The sequence below is a fragment of the Mercenaria mercenaria genome, unplaced genomic scaffold (assembly GCF_021730395.1).
Source record: "Mercenaria mercenaria strain notata unplaced genomic scaffold, MADL_Memer_1 contig_3860, whole genome shotgun sequence".
Taxonomy (NCBI): Eukaryota; Metazoa; Mollusca; class Bivalvia; order Venerida; family Veneridae; genus Mercenaria; species Mercenaria mercenaria.
The window spans coordinates 54,773-63,903 of NW_026462041.1; the positions used below are offsets into that span (position 1 = coordinate 54,773).

Sequence of the window (9,131 nt, forward strand, 5' to 3'; positions counted from 1 at the left end):
TGGAGACATACAATATTGAGCCTGTAGAATTTCTATATCGTCTTCAGCTGTTCAGGAGTTGATAAATATTTTTCTTCTTTATTTTTTTTTGCTTGGTTAGAGGTTACGTTTGACTTAGCATGCATACTGGTACTAATCATGATAAACCCGGACAGAAAATGAGGTTTTTTACCTGTCACTTTTTTATTTCTACAAATTGTAATCAATGGTCGGTATCAAAATAAAGCCTAACATTTTCTGAAACTTTATTTAATTCAAATTTATACTTAGTAAGCAAACTCACACAGAGTGAGGCGGTTGAAAGGGGTTTGTAAAACGGGACTGTACGAACGTTGACTGATGATACATTCGACCACTTTCTCATTTACAAACTTTCATCGTAGAATTATATTTAACTTTCCCCCAAAAAGCTGCAACAGTCATTCCTGATCAAATAATGAAAGTGACCCAATGTCAGGCCTTCATGTGTCGACAAGTGAGTATCATCAAAAAACGCCCTCTTCCCCAGTAATTTTCGATAAATATTTTTATATAGCAAAATGTAAGTCATTTATTATACAGAATATTTACCAATTTTGTTTTTGTTTACACCAGTTGGTGTTGCAAGTGGAACTATTACATGGTGTGTTCAATTTTATAAATAACTGACTGCAATCAAATATTTCCAAGGTGGTCGACTTTATCATCAGTCCGGGTTTATCATCAGTACCAGTATGCCCGGCTGTACATTTTCCAAGGTTTCCTAGGAATAACTGGACAATTTGACCTAGGAAAAACCTCGGAGTATTGGTTCCGAGGTTTTTCCGAGGTCTGTGCGTATCTTTAATGAAAAGAAAACATTAAATGAAAGGAATGTCCAAGGAAATATTGACTTCTGGGATTTCCTAGGAAACCTAGGAATATTTATCGGACGTCCTTGGAAACCTCGGAGTATTGGGACCGAGGTTTCCAAGAACGTCCAAGGATGTCCTAAGACACCTCTCTGATGTACTAGGAAACCTCGGAGTATTGGGACCGAGGATTCCTTGGACATCTCGGAAAAACCTCGGACGGAAACATCTTGGAAAAACCTTGGACGGAAACCTAGGACGAAAACCTTGGACAATCGCAGAATAGTTTGCGGGCCTCGAACCTGAAAAAATGTTTCACAGCAGCTCCACAAAAGAAAAAGAAAAAAAATCAATTGAAATCCCTTACTATGATAGTTTCTTACAACATTCAACTGTAGGTATATCCCAAGGAATCTTCTTGTGTAGTTCTTTGTAATGATAAAAATGAAAATATGCTAATTAAAAAATGGTTAGGATTTATAACAATAAGTACTGATTTAGCACATTTAAACATTTTAATTTTTATATCTGTAATACATCGAAAATACATGGGCAGTCTACTTTCCAAACTAGACTGAGGAGTTTCTTTAGGGTTTCAGAATCTTGGAAATTTTGCTGTTGACCATTGCAGGCTTGGCCCACGACCATTTCATCTGGATCAGTTCTGAAAAAAATGTGGTTATGCAATGAATAATTGATTTATTAATTAAAACAAGCGGATGCCTAATAACTGTACACCTGATTTGTTGTATATTAACTGCAGGTGAATATTCAAAACTTTTGACTAACAATCAAATTTGACTAGAATCTTAAACTAGTATTCAAAGTGTTGCATGAACAACATGAAATATGCCTATTTTGGCTAATTCTCTTTTTTGTGTGCAATTTCAAGGGCACTAACTATTATCTGGAACTTGTCAGAGATAGTTTGTTATAGACAAATTGTAATGAAGTCTGTATCATGTAAACAGGGTATTTGTGAACAGCTGAACATCAGATGAAGGGTGGTCACAATAGCTCATCGTGACCCCCCACCCCCACCCCCAGTGATATTGGCGAGCTAAAAAATTACAAACATACTTTTATGAAAATCAATGACCACTCTTTATCTAGGTTATGGGGAACTTGGAAATAAACTTGCCAAATTTTAAGTTTGTTGGCAAATGACATCTCCAATGCACTGAGAGTTGATGGAAGCAGTGTATTAAGAATACATGCAACTGAATAAAAAACATATTTATGGTTTCTTTTGTGACCAATACTGTAGAATTAAACATACCTTGAATTACTTCCAACTTCTGCTGGTCTTTGATGGCCAGCCTAGCGGAGGTACTGTTATTAGTGTTATTAGTGGCACTGCCGGTAAGGGATTGTCCCCTGTTCTTTTCTTCAGAAAACAGATTTCTGAAGAACAACTTGCTGACTTTGCCATTATCATTGGCAGTATCTATGTAGCTCCACAACTGATCCTGGAACAACAAGAATTGAAATCTAACAAGTGTATGAAAATTGCAAGGAATACATTACACCTCTATGAGGTTAAACTAAAGCCTCCTCAGTAATATATTGCACACAAAAAATTCTATAAATAAACCTTCTGTATGTATATTCTTGGTGTATTTATTTACAAATACTATATTAAGCAGCTTCACAGTCAAGTTTATCTATTGCAAAATATTTTAGACAGGTCATGGTGTGCAAAACTACTTTAACAGCATAATACCAAAATATTTCATCAGTGTCCTCCATACTGCATGAGATAAAAACGAACCTGATTATATAAAATTTATAATATTTTGTTACTGCAGCAACCTCTAACCACATGCCAAATTTCACATGGCTTGGGTACTTTTTGCAGTTCATTTTAATCCCGCTCAAAGAGGTTACAGACCACCAAAGCCCAGTCCTTTGAAATGCAGAAACAGCCTCAACCCTGGCGACAATTAAACGCAAGATTCAGTCTGCAAGCAGAACCCTGGTACAAAGTCACCGGCTGTAAAATTAATTGAGTTCAAAGTTATATGTACCTTAGTATAATTGTTTTAAACTTCAGTGACCTGCGCTGGTTGAGAAGTAAAACCAAACTGCCACAGACTATTCTGAAATAAGAAAATATTTATTGAAATTCATTCATCATTATGATCAAGTGACAACAATATCTCAAAGATTTTTTTTCAAAAATCAGACATGCTTAAAAAGAAATCTTGGAACTTAGTACTGACAAATGTCATGAAATGTTGATGTGATTATCCACCTTTTACAGTAATCTATATAGTGTTTGCAAATTTATATGTACTTACAATTTAGTTGAAATATTCTGTGATTTATGTTTGATGGGGTCTCTGTCTGTGATCTTATGTCATCCTTTAGCATATACTCACTGAATCCATCAAATTTCTATGAATACATCAATTCATACATATGTGTTGAAGACATAATAACTAAGTATGTACACTCTTGTATCTGAAAAGTAAAATTATAACATTAAAATGTTTAGGCTAGCAACAACCACCACTTTTTTGTTAGTTTTGAGAACAAGATCATAATTATGTTTTTGGACTTTTGTATTTGTATGAATGACAAATCAATTGTATTTTTGAACAAAAAAAATTACAGATAAAGTTTTATAGAGTGTTAAAAGTCATGTCCTAGTTTTTCACAGGTAACAAATTTTTAGTTTTTTTTTTTGTGTGCAGAAGTGACTGCAGTTAACTGCATTTGTTGTGCTACATGTATTTGATTTATTTTAATATGACTTATTTATCTATTAGAAAGGAAGATTTCTCTAGTTTCTTTATAGAGATTACAGAGCCATTCAATATAAAATGAAAATGAAATTTCAGCTCCATTCAAATACATAGTACTTTCACTTTGGAAAACAATATCTAATTTCCAGTCTGCACAATTCAGGTCTTAAAAATCATACAGTATATAAAATACCCTACATGCAACACAATCAGCTAGGTTTGAAAAGTGAATGCAAGCATTTGATTTTCTTGTGATCACATTTTTTTGGAAATCATGAATCAAGTGTTTGCAAGAGTTATCTTTCCTGTGGTTATTGGTATTTAGGCTCTCTTGTAAGTCGGGGTTCAAAGTGATTAAAGTATTAGCTAACTACAAAAAATATTTGAAAATAGCCATGATAAGTATTAAATAAAGTGATGCTGCAGAAGCATATTTATCTATCATTCATATATACCTGAAGAAAAATTACCTGCAACCATGCAGGTGAAAATTCAAGCCAGTTTAAAATGAATTAAGTTCCTGCTTCAGTCCAATTTTTCTAGTCCTGTGACATACATTAGGTTTAAGTTACATTTAAAACTAGAAAGTTTAATGTTCTTACCTGATGTCCCTCTAAAAGCAGTTTAGTTTCCAGCTACACAGTTATTTAGCAGCATTCTGTTTGCCTCCAACAACATGAACAAAGCACTTCCTGTTTACATTCAAATTTTTGATATTCATGAGCAATTTTCTTATGTACTTTATATTACTGAAGGGAATATCTAGAATGTTTTAATATAAATATATACAGTTCAAGGAAGAATTTGTCCATTTATTTGCAAAGAATTTGCAAATATCACAGAAAAAACAAACAGAAAAATTGGAATTATTTTTTGGGGTCACAGGCATATAACAGCACCTGCTTCTCATTTGTTCTAATCTTGAATAGAACATCCTGCTGTTATCAGCTATCTCTGTGGTTTATTTATACATCAGTATACAATGAACAGCAGTATATTAATTGACTGTAAAAGCTAGATAATGTAATCATTGCCAATTATCAAAGGTGTAGACTAATTCAGTGATGATGATGTAACAAAATTATATATTAAGCATATTTGTTGGACTTTTAATCCTAATGATCTACTATTTTGTTTTAGTGCTGTTGTTAGAGATCAATAAAAAGGAAATGAATAACTTATACAGTCTGACATATTTTTAATGTTATCTCTTGTTACATGAACAGTCCAGATGAATTGATAAGCTCAGATATAATTCTAATTCATATTTGTTTAATATGCAAAGTAAAAAGGTTGACTTAAATTTTATTTAGTTAGATTCATTGTTTCATTTCAATTAATTTGAATATCTATATGACCATAAAACTAAGAAAAGTAATGAATTAATTATTTTAAGAAACTTTTCCCATGTTTTCAACTTAGAACTTTTTTTGCCTTATCCATAAGAGAATCTCTAAGTGTCCGAGCAAAAAATAAACTAAGTCCAGATGTCCGAGGTATTTCCGAGCTCTAAAATTACTAAGTTTTCAGTTCAAAGACAGTTTCCGAGCAAAAAATTTTCTAAGTTCAGATTTCCGTGGTATGTCCAAGCTCAAAATTGACTATGTTTCTCTTTTCCAAGGTTTTTGTCCAAGGTTTCCGAGGAATCTTACAAATGTCCGTGGTTTTGTCCAAGGAAATTTTAGCATTATCTCAGAATTGAGAAATTTCCAAGGTTTTCCTAGGAAAAACCTTGTACGTCCAAGGGTTTTCCTTGGTCCCCTTGGAAAATGTACAGCCGGGCAGAATCTAGACAGAAAATCCCAGTTTGACTTCAACTTCCGATGAAATTTTCACCGCTGCCGATGCTTTACATGCTATAGATTTAAATACCGATTGTGATATTTTAAAAAATTGGAATATAGCTGAGGATTATGTCACTGTACGAACTTGGTCACATAATTAGGGAAGAATGTGTTAGGCAGACGGTAAGCTCAGTCGGTAGAGCACTCGCCCATGTAAGCGTAGGGTCCTGGGTTCGAGCCCCGGGCTGACTGAACATTTTTCTCACCCTGTGGCATTTTGCACCCAATGTGGGACTTTGCTTTGTCAGTCTTACCACCCTTGCAATATTATGTACCATGGTCTCCGGAATTCGAGGACAAACTTCCAATTGTTGGCGGGGGGGGGGGGGGGGGGGGGGGGGGGGCGGTATTCACATAAGGGAAGAATATTGTGTCAGGCAGCCGATTAGCCAAGTTGGTAGAGCAAACGCCCTGTAAGCAAGGGGTCTCTGGTTTGAGCACCGGACTGACTGCACATTTTTCTCACCCTGTGACAATAAGATAGAAAAGATAAATTTTATTTTGAGTCGGCAAGACAAGTAACAATTCATATCTTTATAAGACATCACCGTACATTAGGGGTTCTAACTGACCAATCAGAGACTCAGAGCTGCCAGTTTCCACTTTGGTATAACAAAGTATATTTACAATGGACATATTTATAGTGACTTTAGAAATAAATATCACACTATTTAAAAAATCAAATTAGATCTAAGATTTTTCACTGCATATGCCCCAGATGATGCTACAAACAACAAAACTCTGAAGTTTCATTGAAATATTATATGGATTTAATACCTAAAATATTTTAGTTTAAAGTTTGAGATTTTACACAGGGAGTCTATGATAAAGTCCGAGTAAAATGTAATCATTACCCAAGTGAAATTAGCAGGGTTGGCAAAATTTGGTATTATTCAGACAAACTCAGAAACACTGACTTGGGATTAAAAAGACTACAAAACTTGTGTTCATTTACAGAATGTTTTGTGATAAAGAAGAACTAGACTACCATATGTTAAGCAAATTTAAATCTATAGTTGTGACCTAGAGAGATTGTTCAATATGTGATGGGTGGCAGTGTGTAGATTATAATACGTCAATTTTAAAGTAATACCGTACTGTGTCCTTTATAAATTCATATATCCACACTATGTACCCGGATAATCCTAACTCTGTTCAGCGACCCTAACTCAGTGCCAACATGGCTGACAGAAAGACGATATATGTAGTTAATTTCCCTGTCTTTTTACATGTTTTTATGTTAGTATACAATGTTAGCGTAAAACTTTTGATAGCCATAATATCCTGTATTGATAACATGTTTTGTGTACTAAATATTTCAACCGACAAGTCACATTATGTGGCTGGAATTCATTAAAATGTACTCAAAGAAATCTTCAAAATGAACATGTTTCATGTTTCTAACTGTTTTAAAGTACCAGAAATTGCAATAAGACCTTACTTATCAACTGTATTAGTTCAATAAACATCTCTTTGACAAGGTTTAACAATATCAAAGTTTGAAATTCATTTTTATAGCTTAAAAACTGTTTTGATTATGAGGTGGGTTTAGATTTGCGGATAATTCCTGACTGGTACAGGAAACAGTGCTGGATAAATACGAACTTAGAATGGATAAACACCTAACCAAATGAAAACATAGCTGTTCATCTGTGCTTTATGTATGAATTATAGATTCTTCAAGTTCTTTGACCCACCGACCCCTGCAGGGATGTGGGATTCCTATATCCAACTTGTCCAGCTCGTGATTTTTTGCCGGCAGACAAGTGCATTTTTCATTCTGTGTGTCTGCGGAAAAGCAGATTTTTTCAGGTATAAAATGAGAAAACAAAAAATATCATTTAGATTGTGTGTTGCTTCAAGTGTATGGAGGTGATAAAGATAATTTAAGGTATGAAATCCGTGATGTACTTGCTGAGGGTCTCTCGATGGCTGCAGTTTTAGAAAAAAAACATGCATCTGTGCCTTTAAACATCACTTTCCATGATCTGATTGGTTCTTTGGCTAGGTCTTGCGCACACTGTAACTCGGTAACTATGATAACAAATCAGAAACGTAAACAACTTAAAAAAATAGAATTCCAACTGCTGAGACAATAAAGTCACTGTCAGAGGAAATATGGGAGCCAGTAGGCAGCCAAATGAAAATCAAAAGCACCGTGACAGAGGTCGCAAGTATGACTTAAAACAAGTCGGAACATTTAAGAGTCTTTCTCTGAATTCATCTGGCTTTGTACCATTGCGTGGACAGTGTTTTTGCGCATGGCATCAAAAGATCCCGAACCCTGATTGCGCGATTCCAGACTTTTATAAACTTTAAAAGGCAAATATTTTAACAGCTTGTTTATTTCCACAGTTACTGTGATATGCTTTTCTTTTCATTGTCCTGAATAAAGAACTCACCAGTCTATTTGCAATTTCATGAAGGTTTAATATTACAAATCAGAGCAAGTGAAATTTGACTGTGGACAGGTGGATTTTTTAGTGTCCGTGGACAAGTGAAAAATATGTGGATTTCCACACCCCTGCCCTGTCAGTCCATGATCACCCCAACCACACACACACACGCACACGCACACGCACACACACACACACACACACTTTTCTTCCCTACTTACCATCTGAAAAAAAAATCATATTTAATAATTAATCATAAATCTAGTCCCATTTAAACAATATCAAAATATTCCATTAGCACGTCTATAAAACCTCTTACACTATAAGATATACAAGATTTGAAACAAATGCAATTCTTCTGAAACAGTGTGTGAGAGAGAGAGAGAGATGGAGAGAGAGAAGGTTTGGGGTTACAGAACTTCGAACATCGGTGGTATTGAATAATTTCTTATATAATTATATAATAATTTTGAATTTTATACTGAATTATTTTCGAGGGTTTATCCAGATTTTTGCAAACATTGCTATTAACAGTCTCCGGATTTAGTTTGCAAATCCGGAATTTTCGCAAACTCAGCTACCTTTTGCCTTTGACTTTTCTCTGATTTTTTTACATTAAACGATAGTTCTAATCCCATAGAGTAATAATTGGTCGTTTTATTCTTTATATGTTAAAGAATGAATTCATGGGAGGTTTTCAAAGTTGGTCCTCCCATGGGAGTATTTTTTCCTCCCATGGGGTTTTTGCTAACCCATGGGAGGTCCCACGGGTGGATTTCTCCCACTTTACCAATTACGGGAGAAATAAACCGTGGGTTTTTTCTAAATTTTTCAAACCAAATATTTTAACTCAGATTAATAATTTATACAATAAAAAACTGTTCTGACATGATTTCGCGTTGAAAAACGACTTTTGAAAAAAACTCCCATTTTCGTTATGGGAGGAAACCCCCCACTGGCGACTCGATGAATTTTTGAAATTGCATTTAATGTTTCACTTTTTACTACTTAATTATAATTTTATCAATATCAACTCAAATTTAACTTAAAGATGTATTACTGTGCGAAATAAAAAATAATCGTAAACCCCACGGGTGAAAACCTCCCATTGTTTTAAATGGGAGCACAATCCCGTGGGAGGTTAGAAAATAAATAAAAAATAAATATTGTGACATTTTGACAGAACAAGACATCAGTTTTTTATTTTAATACGAATATTCCATCATAAAGTAACTTCTGGGTTTCTACTCAGCGAAAATATTATACATTGTATAATTACTGAAGCATATACGATATATTTGATCTGACAAATAT

General features: G+C 34.3%; 1 long non-coding RNA gene across 1 annotated transcript; it reads right to left on the reverse strand.

Annotated features, from left to right (window-relative positions):
- Window positions 1–1,302: 1,302 nt before the first annotated feature.
- Window positions 1,303–4,467, reverse strand: LOC123549935 (uncharacterized). Its single transcript, XR_008369351.1, has 5 exons — window positions 4,180–4,467; window positions 3,131–3,293; window positions 2,858–2,929; window positions 2,110–2,299; window positions 1,303–1,494 (listed from the first exon to the last, which is right to left on the reverse strand). It is a non-coding gene; the product is annotated as an uncharacterized LOC123549935 (long non-coding RNA).
- Window positions 4,468–9,131: the final 4,664 nt, after the last annotated feature.